The sequence below is a fragment of the Leptonychotes weddellii genome, chromosome 9 (assembly GCF_054177405.1).
Source record: "Leptonychotes weddellii isolate Sample4059 chromosome 9, ASM5417740v2, whole genome shotgun sequence".
Lineage (NCBI taxonomy): Eukaryota > Metazoa > Chordata > Mammalia > Carnivora > Phocidae > Leptonychotes > Leptonychotes weddellii.
In genome coordinates this window covers 84,207,666-84,227,506 of record NC_138377.1, presented here as the reverse complement: position 1 = coordinate 84,227,506, position 19,841 = coordinate 84,207,666, and the positions used below count along the sequence as shown (strand labels likewise).

The window sequence follows — 19,841 nt, the reverse complement described above, 5'->3', positions numbered from 1 at the left end:
AGATTTGATTCTTGGTTAAGGCTCTCTTCCTGGCTCACAGTGGTCCACCTTCTCACTGTATCCTCACATGACAGAGTGAGCTCTGGTCTCTCTTCCTATTCTGATATGTTTAAAAAAAAAAAAAAGAAGAAGACGACAGCAGGAGGGGAAGAATGATGTGGGGGGAAATCGGTGGGGGAGACAAACCATGAGAGACTATGGACTCTGAAAAACAAACTGAGGGTTCTAGAGGGGAGGCGGGTGGGGGGATGGGTTAGCCTGGTGATGGGTATTAAAGAGGGCATGTTCTGCATGGAGCACTGGATGTTATACGCAAACAATGAATCATGGAACACTACATCAAAAACTAATGATGTAATGTATGGTGATTAACATAAAATAATAATAAAAAAAATAGTAAAAAAAAAAACAAAACACTGATCCCACCATTGTGCTCTACCCTCATGACCTCATCTAAACCTCATTGACTCTCAAAGGCCCTATGTTCAAATACAATCACATTAGGAGTTAGGGCTTCAACATCTGAATTTGGGGAGGGCACAAACATTCAGTTCATAACAGAGCTGGAAATCTATTCAATAAAAAATGCCTAAAAAATTCAAGTTTTGCAAAAAATAAAACACAAATCTACAGAATAAGCTGATAAACCATATACAGGACAAACTGAAAAATTCATGTCAAGACACATCACAAACTCCTGAAAACTGAAAGCAAAGAAAAAATGTTGACAGTAGTAAGAGAAATGGCACATTATCTATAGGGGAGAAACAATTTGAATGAGAATGGATTTTCTATCAGAAACCATAGAGGCAGAAAGAAATGGCATAACACTTTGAGTGCTGAAGAAGAAAATAATCAACCCAAGATTCCATATTCAGTGCAAACATATCCTCAAGAATGAAGAGGCAATCAAAACATTCTCAGATGAAGGAAAACTATGAGACTTTATAAACAGCCAACTTACTTTAAATGAATGGCTAAAGAAAATTTTCTGAACAGAAAGGAAACGAAAAAAGGAGTCTTGAAACATCCAGAAAGGACAGTGAATGGTAAAAGCAAAACTATGGGTAACACAGTATGCTTCCCTTTTCCTCTTGAGTTTTCTATATTATGTTTGACGGTTGAAACAAAAAGTTTAACACTATCTAATGTGGTTCTCAATGTATACAGAGGAAATATTTAAGACAATTTTACTTTAAATGTGAGAGAGAATAAAGGAATATAGTGGTAGATAATAAGGTTTTTGCACTTCACTAGAACTGGCAAAATGTATTCACCAACCAACTTTGACAAATTATGTATATATAATGTTTAGTAGGCAAATTAATGGCCCCCAGAGACAACCATGTTATAATTCTTGGAACCAGAATAATTTATTTCATACAGAAAAGGGAAATTAAAGTTGCAGATAGAATTAAGTTTGCTCATCAACTAATCTTAATATTGGATTATCCAGGGTTATCAGGTAGGTCCAATGTAATCAGGACACTCAAAGTGGAAGAGGAAGGTAGGAGAGTGAGGTCAGCGTGATGTAATATTAAAAAGCTCAACACACAGTGGTGCCTGGGTGGCTCAGTCAGTTGAGCATCCAACTCTTGGTTTCAGCTCAGGTCATGATTTCAGGGTCATGGGATTGAGTCCCATGTCAGACTCTGTGCTCAGCAGGGAGTCTGATGGGAATTATTTCCATCTCACTCTGCCCCTCCCCCCAATAATAAATAAATCTTTTAAAAAATGCTCAACATACAGTTGCTTTTGAAGGTAGAGGAAAATGTTTATGAGCCAAAAAATGAATGCATCTAAAACCTGGAAAAATCATTGAAACAGATTCTACCCTAAGCCTCTGGAAGGGAATAGCTGTGCTGTGCTGACACCTTGACTTTAGTCCAGTGAGCCTGTAACAGACCTTTCACCTTCAGGATTCTAAGATAAAAAATTGTGTTTTAGTTTGTGGCAATTTTTTAAGGAAGCAATAAAAAAAAACTTATACATAATGCAATACCAAGAATTGTCACTAAAAATGTTATACAAAGAGATACATTGAAAAACTTGAAGTGTAAAGTAATCTATAGAAATGCAGAATAGACAATGAAAACCAGAGAAAACAAACAGAAGACAAAGAATAAAATGACAGATTTAATCCTTATCAATAATTGCATTAAATGTAAATGGTCTAAATATATCAAATAAAAAACCTTAATGGGATGGATAAAAAAAACATCATGACCTTACTATATGCTCAGGAACTCAATTCAAATATAATGATAAAGGCAGGCTAAAAGTAAACAAATGGAAAAAGATATACTATACAATCAGAATACAGTAGTAGCTAAACTAATATCTGATAATGTAGACTTCAGAGCAAAAGAAGAGAGGCATACTGTATAATGGCATAAAGGTAAATTGACCAGGAAGACATAACAATCCAAAATGAGATGTAACTGAAAAGTAGACAAATCCACAATTATTGTTGGTCATTTAAATACCCACCCTACAGTGATGAGAATAATCAAAGTAAGTATTAATACATGGTATACCATGTTTATGAATTGAAACCCTTGAGATACAAAATGCCAACTGTCTCCAAATTTTATATATATATATACATATGTGTGTGTGTATATAATTTTTTTTCACAACTCCTTTTATAGTCAGAGTAACCAAGACTGTGATATCAATAGATGGAATTAAACATTGATCAATGCAACAGAATAGAGAACCCAGATAAAGACCCACAGAACTCATTTTTCTATAAGGATGCAAAAAGCAACTCAGTGGAGGATAGATTTTTAAACAACTGGTGCTTGAGCAACTGGATATTTATAAGCAAAAACACACCCTCAACCTAAACCTCATACCTTAATGCAAAAATTATCTCAAAATGAATATTTAAATATGAAATAAAAATTATAAAAAAAACCTTAACTCAGGAAAAAGTCTCCAAGACAAAACTTGAAGAGTTCTTAATCATGACATCAAAAGCATGATACCAAAAAAGTCAATAATTTGGTCTTAAAAACTTGCTGTTGGAAAGCCCATGTAAAAAGGATTTTAAAAAAGAAAGGTATAAATTGGAATAAAATATTTGCAAACCATATATTGAAAAAAGAACTAGTACCTACAATATATAAAGAACTCTCAAAACTCAACAGCAAACAACCACCAGACACACACAATTAGAAAATGGGCAAAAGATGTAGAGACATTTCACTGAAGAGGACATATGAATAACAAACAAGCACATGAAAAGATGATCAGTCTCACTAGATATTCAGGAAATGCAAATTGGAGCCGTGATGAAATGTTTCTATGTACCTATTAGAACAGTTAAACAAAAACAATGACAATACCAAATGCTAGAAAGGATGCAGTGAAACTGGTCTCTCATACATTGTCAGTGTGAATGTAAAATACAATAATTCTCAAATAGTTTGACAATTTCTTATAAAATTAAATATACCTCTACAATACAGCCAGCAATTGAACTCCTGGGCATTTATCCTGGAAAAAATGAAACATCCACACAAATCTTACAAATGACTGTTCATAACAGCTTTATTTTAATAGCCTCAAACTGAAACAACCAAAATATCCCTCAGTAGGTGAATAGTTAAACTGTGATACATCCCAGGAATACATTAGTATTCCTTAAATACTAATCAGCGATAAAAGTAAACTGATACACACAGCAACTTAGATCTCAAGGGCATTATGTTAGGAGAAAAAAAATATCCAGATGACAGATACTATATGACTCCATTTATATAAAATTATACAGACGGAAAACAGATTAGTGTTTGCCAGGGGTTATGCAAGGTTAAACATGTGAGGGGTGGATGAGAGAGACTAGACAGGGATAGCACAAGGCATGATGGAATAGTTTTGTATTTGGATTGCAGTGATGGTTATACAATCTACACATATGATAAAATGAAAAATATGTACACACATTGTACCAGTGTCAAATTCCTGGTCTTTATATTGTGCTCCAATTATATAACATGTAACTATTGGGGGAAACTCAGTGAAGGGTATATGTGATATCTGTACTATCTTTTCAATAGCCTGTTAACCTATCTTTTTTTAATTAAGCAGTTTAAAAAATCTGTGTTAAAAAATGAGTTGTATTTAATCAAAACTACAACCCAATTTAAACTTGGACAAAAATTTGAACAGATGCTTCACGAAATACATGAGCGGCCAAAAAGCACAAAGATGATACTTTTCATCATTAGTCACTGGGGAAATAAAATTTAAAACCACAATTAGATACTATAATATATACTGTAGAATGGATGAAATTAAAGACTGACAATAACAGTGTTGGTAAGTATGTGAAGCAACTCAAACTTGCTTACCCTGAGAACGTAAAATGCTACAATCACACTGGAAAACAGGTAGTTATTTCTTAAAAATTTAAACATGGTACCAAAATATGGAAAGAGCCCAGATATCCACTGACAGAGGAATGGATAAAGAAGATGTGATTTTATATACACACACACACACAAACACACACACACACACACAATGGAATATCACTCAGTCATCAAAAAATGAAATCTTGCCATTTGCAACTATGTGGCTGGAACTAGAGGGTATTATGCTAAGTGAAATAAATCCGTAAGAGAAAGACAAATACCATATGATTTCACTCATATGTGGAATTTAAGAAACAAAACAGATGAACATAGGGCAGGGGAAGGTAAAATAAGACAAAAACAGAGGGAGGCAAATCATAAGAGACTCTTAACTATAGGAAATAACCTAAGGGTTGCTGGAGGGGAGGTGGGTGGGAGTATGGGGTAACAGGGTGATGGGCATTAAGGACGGCACTTGAAGTAATGAGCACGGGGTGTTGCATGTAACTGATGAATCACTAAATTCTACCTCTGAAACTAATAATATATGTTAATTAAATTGACTTTAAATAAAAAATTAAAAAAGCCACCCTGAAAAAAAATTTAAACATGGTACATTAAAATCTAAATGTGGACAAACTTTAAATATAGAATATGGATTATATCTATATACATATATAGATATACGTTCTATGTATAAATTGCCACAAGACACAGAAAGCATAAATTATCACAAATAGGCATGACAAATGTATCACATCAGAAGTAAAGAAACAACAGAGCAGGAAAATGTATTTGCAACATACAATGGAGGATTAGCTTTGCCTCCATAAAAGAATTTGAAAAACAGGTAGAAAAATAAATTGCATGTTGAAATGCATTTCCTAAGAGGAAATTAGCATAGGAAAAGGTGCTCAAACTGTTAAGCTATAAGGATTGTGCAAGTTAACATTAAGCACTGATACCTTATTTCACAACCACTGGAATGGAAAAGAAAATGAAATATCTGAGACTGTCAAGTTGTTATGGATGGAAACTTCCATGAGGTACTGTTAAAAATGTCTATGACCACTTTTGAAAATGAAATCACAGTTTCTAGTAAGGTTGAAATTTGCTCACCCAATTGCCCCCAAAATCTGTTAGGTATGTAACATGAAGAGAATCTTACACTTACGTAGCAGATTACAAATAAAAAGATGTATACTACAACATTATTTGTCATAGGGTATACTGTACCTTATTTTTCCCATTAATAGGGAATAATTTTGATATATTTATATGGTAAAATACATTTGGATGAATTAATTAGACCAATAGGCATCAATGTAGTTTTTAAAAGAACACTGAGTTTAAAAAGCAAGTTTCAGAAATTATCTAGTCTAGAAAGCAATTTCAGCAGCACATATACTAAAATTGGAATGATACAGAGAAGATTAGCATGGACCCTGTGAAAGGATGACAGAATTATCTAGCATGGCATCATTTCTGTATTTATGGATAGTGAAATTATAATACATCCTGGAAGAATACACGAGATTTTTTTATAGTGATTGTCCCTAGGAAAGGAAGGAAAGACTAGAGCGTGAAATAACCTTTAAAGAGCAGTAGCTCCTTTCCTATTGCCCTATTTACTACCAAACAACCCATTCCATTCCTCTCTGCCTCACATGACTGGCTCCTTGTGCCCTCAAGTATTCTTTGGCTTTTCCATTTACCAAATCTCACCATACTTGGATGATACCCCATCAATTACACATGGGGTAAAGCAGAGTACAGAGCAAATAGCATGCAAACAAAAATTGCTTGTCGGAATCCTCTTATCTCAGAGATCGTAGAGATCATGTTGCCTAGTATGCTTCAGATTGTGTTCTGAGAAGCCCTGGAGTTCCTGAGAGAAGCTTCACTGGGCAAGGAAGGGCTTGGCATGTAGGACTTGGCACCCACCACCTCAGATTCAAGCGCAGCAGTTCTGACTTTATCTGCTTTATAACTGGGTCAGTACTCTTAAAAAGGAGAACAAAAACCGCTGATTTTAGGTATCAACTTTATTTTTTTTATAAGAACATAATAAAGTCATTTTCTAGCAAGATCACATAATTCTTCTATGTTTAACCGATTTGATTTTACAGAATTCTCGGTTAAGGAAGGTATGTGGGAGCCTTTGGTTATTAACATCTACCTCATCATATCCTATAAACAGGAGGATGCTTTTTCAAGTGTCAAGTCAAAATGAAATGATAATTATACTTCATTTACCAATACAGCAATTCTGGTATAAATTCAGGAAAAAAGGAGAAGGTAGAGTACGCTCCGTCAAATTTTGCAGTGTGCATCACACCCTGCTCTTTCACCAAGGAAAATAAGAGTCATCATCAACTTGTATAGGCAGAATTCTTTGATTCATTTAACCTAGTGATAACCCTGTAAATAAGTATTGTGTGTTAAAGAAAATGCAATGGGGTGTGAGCTTCTGGAAAGCAACTGTTGACTCTAACATGACGTTGCCAGAGGAAGAACTAAGTCATCAAGCTTTCCATCCCTGCCCGTTAGCTAGGTAATCTCTAATGGAAGTCATTCATGAAGCTAATAAGTTCTCTTCAAGTAAATCACTAAAAAAAGGGAATTATATTAGGCACCAAAGTTCATGAGGAAGAAAATTCACAACAAAACAACTCTGATCTTTGCTCCAGGCTCTGCTTAATGGTCCAGAAGACTAATATTCATTAATTTTCACAAAAGAGGTCATATGGCTAGAGCTATAATGTTCAAATAATATTCAATTACATTTTTTTCTAATGAGTGAAAGCCTCTTTTAATCATTTTGAAACCAGTTACCATGAAATGCATTATTTTATTCTTGTAATCTCTTCACTACAAGTCTTCAAAACATGGACGGCAATTTCACTTCCCAGGAAATACACTGAAAACAGAGGTTGATTTTGCATTCAGATTTCATTCGACCTAACAAACAGAATAATGACATTTTTTCCTACCCCTCCTGGTATAGAGTTTTGTAAAGTACTGTTTGTCTCTTGCAGAATTTCCCAGATTCAGAATTATTAATGTTTCTACTTCAAACAGAAGACCTGCAACCATACTCACAGAGGATGTTTAGAATAGACCTTTTCTTGACTACTAATGCCTAAAGAAGATGGTGTAGCCACAAAGCAGAGGGACTCTGATAGCGAACGTTCTTCACAATCTGTCTGAACAGATTTGGCAGGAGGAGAAGGATTATTCACCCATAATATCTCCATCCCCACCCCTGCAACTTACAATCCACACTCTTTCATGATTCTACCTCTTATCAAGGAGTGCCTGTACACACAGAGCTAACGGTGTATGGATTATTCTGAAGATTAAAAACAAAATTATTTCTATCAGTCAGAAAATATAGGTTGTAAAAATTTTGCCTCTGCTAGCAAAGAACTTGATATTTTTCTCTCAGTTCTGTAAACCTTTACTGGAGGCTGAGACAGACACACATGGAAAAGATTTCTAATCTTAGGAAACATCTGTCAACCCAAGATAGAAAAAGTGGGTGAGGTATCCCCATAAACAGGTGGAGAGGACAGGAATCACACTCTAGGTAAATGAACTGGAAGCCTGCACCCATATTCCAGGTTCTGACTCTCATTCCGTGTATCAGATTTCCTCCCAGCCTAATGTAGAAAAGCAAACCACCCCAGTATCGAACAGCCACATGGAATGCTCCCTCTTCTGAATTTGCTGAGGAGTGCCTCTGTCTACAGACTTGCTTGAATCTGTAGTATTCCCCATAGCAGACTCATTCTCCTGTAATCACTAAGTCAAACCCTGGAGAAAAATCCAGCTGACTGTGTATTTTTACCCCTTTAACCTCGTGCTGCTAGTTTTCAGTCAAAATAAGAGAAATGGAGAGAAAACATCAAGTTACAACTAAGTGAAAGACAAGCCCCTTTCCTTTGATCACGAATAATTCTTACCTAGTTTTGGAGGTAAATCTACATTCTATGATGGGGTGGGGGAGGAAATGTGGTATAATTTGAGATTTGATATCAGATCTACTACATACTGGATAATTTTTTCTTCACCTACATTGTTTGAGATTTTAAATTAAAGGGTTTACTCAAATACTTTTTTTTGTAGAAATAACAGAAAAACTATTGTCAAACCATTATCTTCAAAAATTTGCTACAGAACCAAAAACAAAAGATGCCTGAAAAATTCTCTCTGAAGCATGTTTTACTGTTTTACAAGGTGTGGTATCACACACACAGTGACTGAAACCATCATTCTTTCTTTTGCTTGTACCAGTTCTCAGCAACCTTGTATTAAAAATTCCCTCAAGACTCAAATCTTCTCATTAGAAGTTTCATTTCAAATGATGCTTTGCTCTTTTTATTTAATCCTAGAATGAAAATAAAGAGACCTTAAGATATGGTCTAATCTAGTCTCATGTTTCCTTAAAAGTAGACAGCAAAACCATCTGAAAGTAATAGGAATAATGCTATTTAATATAAAAGTTTGAGAGAAAACTACTTCCCGTACATGTTGTATATCACTCGAATACCCTTTAAACTAATAGCTGAGTTCTCATTCTGTAGGAAAGCAGCGTCACTGAAAGCCAATTCTCCTCCAGTTCTCAGTTGGGTTCCAAAGTTGGATTAATACCATAAATTTTAAAGACTGCCTTATTTTACTGCCTCTCTGCAGATTGTGAGCTCCTTCAAAAAATGGGAACCAGGTGATCGTCTTTATAACTAATTCTACATTTTTAACTCCATGTCTGGCACATACTTATATATATCAAGCAATACAAGTGTGTCAGACACTAGGTTAAACTGGCTTGGAAAGGTTTATACTGATAGTTGAATGATTATCATTTAAAACAAAAGTTCTCTTTTGTTATAACCTTTCCCCTACCCTTGTAACAGGTAGTCCTTATTTTCAGCCTTATTCTGTTCAATTACTGGTATATTTTTAAAAAATAAATAAATAAATCAGGGGCACCTGGGTGGCTCAGTAGGTTAAGCATCCAACTCTTGATTTTAGCTCAGGTCATGATCTCAGGGTTGTGGGATGGTGACCCATGTTGGGCTCCGTGCTTAAGTGGGAATTCTGCTTGAGATTTTGCTCCTACCCCCACTCATTCTCTCTCTCTCCCCTCCTTCTCTCTATAAAACAAATAAATCTTTGAAAAAAAAATCATAAAAATCAGACCATGACTTAGGCATTTAATTGTGATACGGGAAATATTTGAAATAAAACTATCAAAAATATTAGTCACACTTTTCTTTTTATGTCAATGAAAATAGGTATTTTAGTGACATATTGGCTAAACAAGGAAGCAGAAGGAAATCTTAGAGGAGGACTGACCCGACCTGACTGGGGATTTAAAGAGGATGCTCCTAGGAACCATTTGGACCTTGAATTGATAAGAGGCACAGATGAGTTGGAAAGACTTAGGGGAGAGATAAGAGTAAGAAACAAAAGGGGCGCCTGGGTGGCTCAGTCGTTAAGCGTCTGCCTTCGGCTCAGGTCATGGGATCGAGCTCCGCATCAGGCTCCCTGCTCGGCGGGAAGCCTGCTTCTCCCTCTCCCACTCCCCCTGCTTGTGTTCCCTCTCTCGCTGTGTCTCTGTCAAATAAATAAATAAAATCTAAAAAAAAAAAAAAAGAAACAAGGTTGTGATGATGCACTGAAAGCAAAGGCATTCATGCAGTCATCCTTATCCTGTGTGCTTTAGGCTTTGATTTTTTTTGGGGGGGGGGTCTGATATTAAAATCTGGCCCTTTCTTTCTGTTAGCATTTTCTGATATATCTTTGATCTTCATTTTACTTTTAATCATCTGGTGAAATTTTGTTTTGGGGAGTTTCCTTGGTACTAGAATCTCATCAGATTTTGTATTTTTACCCACTCTCCAGGTCTGTTTTTCAATTGGAAAGTTTCATACACATATGCATGAAAATATATTCATTCTATATTGTAAAGTAAAACATAATGGATTGCAAAGCAGTATATTTGGTGCCAGTTCACATATGTAGGATTCAATCCCAAGTACTGTGTGCACATGCACATATGTATACACACATATATCAAAAACTTAAGTGCTTATTTCTGTGTGATAGTTCATTTTGCTTATATGTATTTTCCATGAACACATGTCACACACACATGCAAAATTAAAGTTTTATAAGTAAGAGTCAAATAATTTGCAGCCAGCTTATAATGGCAATGTGGCACCTAAACTCTTGATGGAAGAACTATAAAAAAAAAAAAAATGTAAACCTCAAGCTACCTTCACAATAGAAGAATGTACACAGGCCACACAGGGAATAATCCTGGGGTACCTGGCTCAGGTCACCAGGTGGATTTGTGCTATTGGGCACCACAGGACACCTTCTGCATAAAGCCAGCCCTTCAAGACTGGGAGAGCTAACTGATCTACCTAAATCACAGAAACAGAATTAAGCAAAATGAGGAATATGCCCAAATAAAAGAATAAGACAAAATCTCAGGAAAAGAACTAAATGAAATGGAGATGAGCAATACCAGATAAACAGTTCAAAGTAATGGTCATAAAGATGCTCAATGAAATCAAGAATGTATGAACATAATGAGAACTTCAACAAAGATAGAAAATATAAGAACTAATAAGAGCTGTAAAATACAATAATTGAAAAATACCCCAGAAGGAATCAATAGCAGATCAGATTAGCAATCTACAAAATAACGTAGTAGAAATTAACCACTAAAAACAGCTAAAAGCTGTTATGAGGATATTTTAAGGGAACTCTGGGTAACATTAAATATAGTAGCATTAACATTATAGAGGCTTCAAAAGGGGAAGATAAAGAGAAAGGGGTCAAAAACCTATCTGAAAAAATAGCTGACAAATTCCCTAACCTGATGAAGGAAAGAGATACCCAAGCCTAGGAAGCACAGAATCCAAAATAAGATGAATCCCAAAGGGACCTGCAGCAAGGCACATTATAATCAATGTGCCAACAGTTAAAGAGAAAATATTAAAAGCAGCCAGAAAAAATATACATAGTATATTTTGTATACATATGTATACATAATATACAAGGGAGCTCCCACAACATTATCAGCTGATATTTTAGCAGAAACTTCACAGGCCAGAAGGGACTGGCATGACATATTAAAAGTGCAAAGTACTGGGGCACCTGGATGGCTCAATAGTCCTGTCTGACATCAGCCCAGGTCATGATCTCACGGTCCTGGGATTGAGCCCAGCAACAGGCTCCCTACTCAGTGAGGAGTCTGCTTATTCCTCTGTCCCTCCCCCCGCTCACTCTCTTGATCTCTCAAATAATAAAATATATATATTTTTAAAAGTGCAAGGTGCTAGAGAACAAAAGCACAAGTGCAAGGAAAAAAATTTCCAACCAAAAGTACTAAATCTGGCAAGGTTATCACTCAGAATTAAAGGAGGGATGAAAGAGTTTCTCAAAGGCTACAAGTTCATCAACACCAAATCAGCCTTAATAAATGTTAAATGTACTGCTTTAAACAGGAAAGAAAAGGCCATAATTAGATATTAGAAAATTATGGGAAAAAAAGTCTCACTAGTAAAGATAAACATATAGTAAATGTAGTAGACCGATCACCTACACAGCTACTACAAAAGTTAGAAGACAAAAATAGTAAAAATCATCTAGACATATAATAATTAGTTAAGGAATACACAAAATAACATCTAAAATATGACATCAAAAATATAAAGCATGTTGGGGGAGTAAAATCGTAGTGCTTTTAGAATGCACTTGGACTTAAGCAACCATCAACTTAAAATAGACTGCTATATGTAGGATATTATATATAAACCTCATGATGACCACAAACCAAATACTGGAAATAGATACACAAAAAATAAAGAGAAAAGAATATAGATACAACACTAAGTCACCAAATTATAAAGGAAGAGAGCAAGAAAGAAACATAACTACAAAAACAATCAGAACACAACGAAATGGCAGGGAGTACATATCTACTAATAACTACTTAAAATGGAAATGGACTAAATGCTCCCATCAAGAAAAATAGGGTGGCTGAATTTTAAAAAGAGCCATTTATATGCTGCTTACAAGAGACTCACTTCAGATCTAAAGACATATAAAGAAAATAAATAGAAAAAGACATGGAAACCAAAATAAAGCTGATGCAGTTATACACATGACAGAACAGACTTTAAAGACTGACAAGAAAAAAAGAAGGGCATTACCTAATTATAAATCAATCCAAGAAGATTTAACACTTATAATTACCTATGTACACAACATAGGGGTATCTAAATACATAAAGAAAATATTGACATAAAGAGAAATGGACAGTATAAAATAGTAGGGGACTTTAACACCCCACTTCCATCAATAGATAATTCAGACAGAAAATCAGTAAGAAAACAGTGGCCTTAAATGACACAGTAGACTAGATGGACTTAATATAATATATACATAACGTTCCACCTGAAAACAGAATACATTCTTTCAAATGCACAGGGGGCATTCTCCAGGACAGATCACATGTTAGACCACAAAACAGTTCTCAATAAATTGGAGAAGACTGAAATCATATCAAGCATCTTTTCTGACTACGATGGTATGAAACTAGGAGTCTACTACAAGAGAAAAGAAACTAGGAAACAAAAAACAACAACAAAAAAACAAGGATAAACATACTACTAAACAACTAGTAAGTCCATGAAATCAAAAATACTTTGAGACAAATGAAAATAAAAACACAACAGTCCAAAATCTGTGGGACACAGCAAAAGCAGTTCTAAGAGAGTTTATAGTGTTATACAGGACTACCTCAAGAAACAAGAAAAATCTCAATCTATCATTAAACCTAAAGGAACTACAGAAAGAACAAAATCCAAAGTTAGAAGAAAATAAAGATGAGAGCAGAAATGAATGACTAAAAACAGTAAGTAAAAAGATAAAAGCTGTTTTCTGAAAACAAAACTGACAAACTTTTAGCCAGACTCATCAAAATAAGAGGGCCCAAATAAATAAAATCAAAAATGAAAAAAAATTAAAACTGATACCACAGAAATACAAAGAGTAATAAGATACTACTACAAACAACTATGTGTCAACCAATGGGACAACCTAGAAGTGAATAAATTCCTACAAACATACAATCTTCCAAGACTGAATCAAGAATAGAAAATCTGAACAAAATGATTAATAATGAAATTGAATCAGTAATCCAAAAACTCCCAAAAGTCCAGGACCAGATGGCTTCACAGATAAATTTTAAACATTGAAAGAGTTAATACATATAAATTCTTAAACTATTTCAAAAAGCTCAAGAGGAAGTAATGCTTCTAAATTCATTCTATGAGATCAGCATTACCCGGATACCAAAACCAGACAAAGAGAAAGAAAAGAAAAAAGGAGAAAAAACAAAAACAAAAAAACAAAATAAAATTACAGGCCAATATCCTTGATGAACACAGACATAAAAATCCTCAGCAAGGTATAAGCAAACCAAATTGAAAAATACATTAAAAAGATCATACACCACAGTCAAGTGGGATTTATTCCAGGGATGCAAGGATAGTTCACTATCTGCAAGTCAATTGATATGATATAATATATATTATGATAATATACCACATTAAAAAAGAGGAAGATTAAAATCAAGCATGTCAACAGAGGCAAAAACAAGAACTCGATAAAATTTAACATCCACTTACAATAAAAGCTCTCAACAAAAGGGCATAGAGAGAACACACTTCAACACAATAAAGGCCATATACGACAAACCCGTATTCATAACTGACAGTGAAAAGCTGAAAGCTTTTTCTCTAAGACCAGGAACAAGATAAGGATGTCCACCCTCACTGTTATTCAACATAATAATGGAAGTCCTAGTCACAGCAATCAGGCAAGAAAAGGAACAGGCATCCGAACTGGGGGATGGGGGGGGGGAGTAAAACTGTCTATTTGCAGATGGCATTATACTAGATATAGAAAACCCTAAAGATTCCATCAAAAAAAAATATTAGAATGAACTCAGTGAAATTGAAGGATACAAAATTGATACACAGAGATCTGTTATATTTCCATCAATAATGAAACAGAAGAGAAATTAAGAGAAAATTCTATCAAAATACCTAGAAATAAATTTAACTAAGGAGGCGAAAGACCTGCGGTCTGAAAACTATGAAACATTGATGAAAGACATTGAAAACAACACAAACAAAAGGATATACCATGTTCATAATTGAACAATATCATTAATATGTCCATACTATCCAAAGCAATCTACAGATTCATACATTCCCTATCAAAATACCAGTGGCATTTTTCACAGAACTAGAATAATCCTAAGATTTGTATAAAACCACAACAAGCCCAGAAGGTCAAAGCAATCTTGAGAAAGAAGAACAAAGCTGAAGGTGTCATGCTCCCTGATTTTAAACTCTAACACAAAATACAGTAATCAAAAGAGTATGGTAGTAACACAAAGATAGACCCATAGATCACTAGAACAAAACAGAAAGCCCAGAAAGAAACCCATGCTTATATGGTCAATTAATCTTTGACAAAGGAAGTACAGTGATATAAAGAACTCACACAACATAATAGCAAAACCCTCCACAAACTAATTAAAATTGGGCAGAAGACCTGAATAGTCATTTAAGAGCAACAGATGGCCACGGACACAAAAGATCCTCAACATCATTAATCACCAGGTCAAAACCACCTAATCACTAAGCCAAAACCACAGTGAGGTATGACCTCACACCTATCACAATGGCTATCAAAAAGACAGTAAATAACCAGCGTTGGTGAGAGAAAAGGAAGTGTTGTGGGAGAAAGGGAACCTTCATGCACTGCTTGTGGGACTGAAAAATGGTGCAGCCACTGTGGAAAACAGTATGGAGGTTCCTCAAAAAATTAAAAATACAACTACTATATGATCTGGAAAAAAGATACTGTATACATACACATGCAATATTAGTCATAAAAAAGAATGAACTCTTGCCATTAACATGGTATTATGCTAAAGAAAATAAGTCAGACCAAGACAAAGGTCTTATGATTTGACTTGTATGTGAATCTACAAAACAAAACAGAAATGGACTCATAAATACAAAGAATAATCTGGTGGTTACCAAGGGGGAGGGTGGTGGAGGTATGGGCAAAATAGGACAAAGGAAATACAAGGTACAAACTTCCAGTTATAAAATAAGTCAGACATGGGGATACAAGATACAGCATAAGGAATTTAGTTGATATATAACAACTTTGTATGTTGACACATGGATGTTATGTTTACCCTGATCATAATGTATATAGATGTTGAATCGCTATGTTGTACACCTGAAATGTAGTATTGTATGTCAACTACACTTCAAAAAAAAAAAACAAGGAGTAAAAGATCTGAACATTTTTCCAAAGAAGATATACAAATGGCTAATAAGTCACACGAAGAGGTGTTCAACATCGCTAATCATCAGGGAAATACAAATCAAAATCATAATGAAGTATCACCTCACATCTCTTAGAATGGTTATCAAAAAGAGATAGCCAACACTGGTGAGGACAGGGAGGAAAAAGAAACCTTATGCACTGTGGGTAGGAATGTAAATTGGTACAGCCACTACAGAAAACATACCGAGGTTACTCAAAAAATAAAAACAGAACTACCATATGACCTAGCAATTCCACTTCTGGGAACATATCCAAAGGAAATGGAAACACTACGTTGAAAGGTATCTGCACGCCCATGTTCACAGCAGCATTACCACCAATAGCCAAGATATGGAAACCACCCAGTGTCTGCCGAAAGATGAACAGATAAAGAAGTTGTGGCGCTTATATACACACACAATAGAATATCATTTAGCCATAAAAAAGGAAATCCTGTCAGTTGTGACAACACAAATGGACCTTGTGCTAAGTTGTATAATACAGAAGACGACAAATACTCTATGTCACTTATATATGGAACCTAAAAAACAAACCCAAACTCCTAGAAAAAGATCAGATTTGTGGTCACCAGGAGGGCAATGAGATGAAGGTGGTCAAAAGGTACAAACTTTGTTTCACTAAGTACAAGGGATGTAACATATAATATGATGACTATAGTTAACACCTCTGTATGGCATATATGAAAGTCTTTAAGAGGAAATCCTGAGTTCTTTTTATATACATATATGAAATACTGGATGTTAACTAATTATGGTTATTTCACACTATATAAAAGCCAAGTGATTACGCTATCCCACTTATAGTGTTCTATGTCAATTATATCTCAAAATTTTTTGAAGTTAAAAATTCAAATACAGGGGCGCCTGGGTGGCTCAGTTGGTTAAGCGACTGCCTTCGGCTCAGGTCATGATCCTGGAGTCCCGGGATCGAGTCCCTCATCGGGTTCCCTGTTTGGCAGGGAGTCTGCTTCTCCCTCTGACCCTCCTCCCTCTCATGCTCTCTGTCTCTCATTCTCTCTCTCTCAAATAAATAAATAAAATCTTTAAAAAAAAAATTCAAATACATTAACTTAGGGAAAATGAAATCTTTATAATTTTGAGTCACCCTACGCAAGAACGGGAGGTGTCTTTTTATTCAAAATGCGTTTTTGTTGGAAAATGCTTTTGTGTCTGTCAGGAGTGTCAAACTACATTTTAAAATTTATTTTCAATTATCTTAGGGACTATATGAGTTTTTAGTAATATAACATGCAAAACAGAGGTAATATATACCATATTCTATGCAGAATAAAGACCAATATCTTAAATGCTAATATGACTCCTATAGTTTTTTTAAAAAACCTGTAGCCTGATTGACCAATGCCTTTGATGAAATTTTATCAATGTCAGCTGTAGATGGATGCTTTGGGCAGCCAGAAAATGCCAGAAATACAGAATTATTTCTTTCTTGGCTCTTCCTCTCAGGGCTCTGCAGGGAGCCAGATCTTTCTCACCTAAACCATAAAATTTCTTGAAAGAGAAATAGCTTCTCTCTTCTTGAAGAGGGAGAGCGGGAGGCTGATATAAGCAGTGGAGTCAATGATCTGAGATAAAAATCTTTCAGGATAGAGTGGAGGAGAAAAAAAGAGTAAGTTTTGTAGCCATTGTAATGGAATAACCAGACACTGGATATACTGAAAAAATTTACACATATACACCCACCCTCTTTGCTCTCACACACATACAGAGTACAGAGGATGACAGAAGAAAAACTGATCAAGACACAGAACAAGGTTTGAGGGAGAAGAAAGCAAAGCCACCCTCGATAGAGGATCTTTAGCAAGCCCCTGGTGTAAGTGAAGCCAAAGTACCTGGATATGTTAGATTTCTAACTGTAATGTTTATTTAGAAAATTTTGTCCATTGCTGATACTTACTTTGAAAATATTGTTTACTGCAAGTACCAGACTGAGAACATAAAATTGTTATATGAAAAAAAAATGCAAATCTGGTTACTTCCTACTGCCCATTAGCCCCTGGTTCAGAGACAGACTGCAGCTAGTCCATCTACACCCATTCTACTGGCTGATACTCCTGATGGGCGGGCGGCGGGGGGGGGCTCCAAACTTCACCTGTAGGTCAGGCATAGTGAGATTCAGGGGATCTCGACAGGTCTAGCTACAAAGTTCTGAAATTGTACAGATCTTGGGTCAGGGGACCATCCCAAGAGGCTGACCTCACTTCTAGATCCAAGTTGGCTCCTAACTTACTCTGTGACCAAAGACAAACCCTTGTTGTGCCTTGTTTTACCTGTTGATCTGTCAAATGAAGATGATACCTGTGCTACCTACTCTACTAGCATTGCATAAAGTGAGATTATTAACATGAAAATACGTTAAAAAGAATTAAAAGCACTAAAAAGATAAGGGACTCGAGAGTGGGTTGGTGCACCCTGTTTTCCAGCACTTGCCAGTGTCCTATTTAGGAAGAGAGGGAAGAATTAGACAGCTTTTGAACACATATGTCATGGATCAAAAATATTTTCAGTGGCTGAGTCACTGTGCTGACCACAGTTGTATTATGTTAGACATTTTAAAAGGGCTGAAAAAAAAAATCTGTGTTCCACCAGTTGAAGAGATTTCCGAGTCTCCATAACCTCGCAACCAAACTCTGGAAAGAGGCCATCCCCACAGTGCTGGCAGGGGAGGCTGAGAAGATGAAGCAGCTGAGTCAAAGGGGGAAAAGGTCACTCTGGAGAAGATTCTGCAGACTCAGAAAAATAGTGTTATATTTAACTACAGAACCAATATAATTAAAGACTTCATGTTTATGTCTGTCCTTTTTGGAACATATTTGCCCTGACTTCATGCCCAGGAATATTATCTTCTGAGGAACTCAATACTTGGGAGTATTTTGCGATGCAGAGATTTGTGAAATACGTCTACACAAAAGTCTCAGGTGAAATCTCAGGCAGATGAAGTAATTGAGTCGTCCACACCTCAGCTAACACCACCCCCATCGCTCACACTAGGAACTCTGCCCCGGCCATTTCTCTCCGTCTGAGATTGATTTCAGGTAAACTGCCCCAGAGAAATGGGTGAGACCGGGGCTATGGGCCTTTTAGAACCACAGCGTCTCATTTCAAGGCGCTTTTCCAAACTAGGGGACCTGTCCCTTTTCCCTCCATCAGTGTTGGAACAGGTCGTATTTCAGTCACTTACACGCTACTATGAGTTCATTTGGGGTCAGGAATCTTGTCCTTTGTGTTACAATTTCAGTCTTCTAAGTATGGAAGTGGAAGGTCTTATTTGCTATTGAGATCATTTCAGACATGAGCAAATGGGTGTGGGGGGCTGTCTGGTTGCCCTTGAGCCTCACCACTCCTGCCAGGGAGGCCAGCCCCCAGAGGGAACTAAATTTATTTGTTATTATTGAGGTCCCCTGGGGTACACGGGTAGAGAGGAGGGGTTTTCATGCCTCTCCTCCAGAGCTTGCTGCCTTACCTGCTCCCCCTTCCCGGAGTGGCCAAGGCTTGGTCCAAGTAGCTCTTGAGACAACACAGGCTCTGTTCTTGTCCCTTGTGGGCAGCCTGCTCCCCACCTCCTCCGTGCTCTCCTAGGCTCCTTAGCTCACCTCCAGCCTCCACTTCCTCTCCCCACCACTTCCCCATGGTCTCGGAGCCCACTCTCACTTCCCTCCTCAGGGCCCTCCTCAGGGCCCGCCCCAGAGCCTGTTTTAGTTTCTCCACGCACTTACGCTTCCTCGTGGATTTCTAGAGCTTTCCTCATGGGCGCAATTATCTGCACGTGCGGGGGCTGGAGGGCCACAGCTCTAGCCGGCTGGCACCTGGAGTCTAACGTGCAGCAGACCGGGCACGGGGAGCGAGCCAATCGAGGCAGGGTCTCAGGTGGGAGGGAGCAAACTGAGATCTGGCCCGGCACAGGGAAAATTGGGAGTGGGAGCCCCAGTCATCAACAAGCATCAGGCTGCAGGTGTGTGCACACTTGTTCGTGGGGGAGGGGGTGGAGCACTCATCAGCACCCAGGAGAGAA

At 36.6% G+C, this 19,841-nt stretch overlaps 1 protein-coding gene and 1 non-coding gene across 2 annotated transcripts in view; one reads left to right on the top strand and one right to left on the bottom strand.

Moving 5' to 3' along the window:
• Nucleotides 1–19,841, bottom strand: part of UNC13C (unc-13 homolog C) — a 479,061-nt gene that overhangs the window by 383,108 nt on the left and 76,112 nt on the right. The gene's annotated exons all lie outside the window — the stretch shown is intronic.
• Nucleotides 5,748–5,850, top strand: LOC115942259 (U6 spliceosomal RNA). The gene has a single exon (XR_004076852.1). It is a non-coding gene; the product is annotated as a U6 spliceosomal RNA (small nuclear RNA).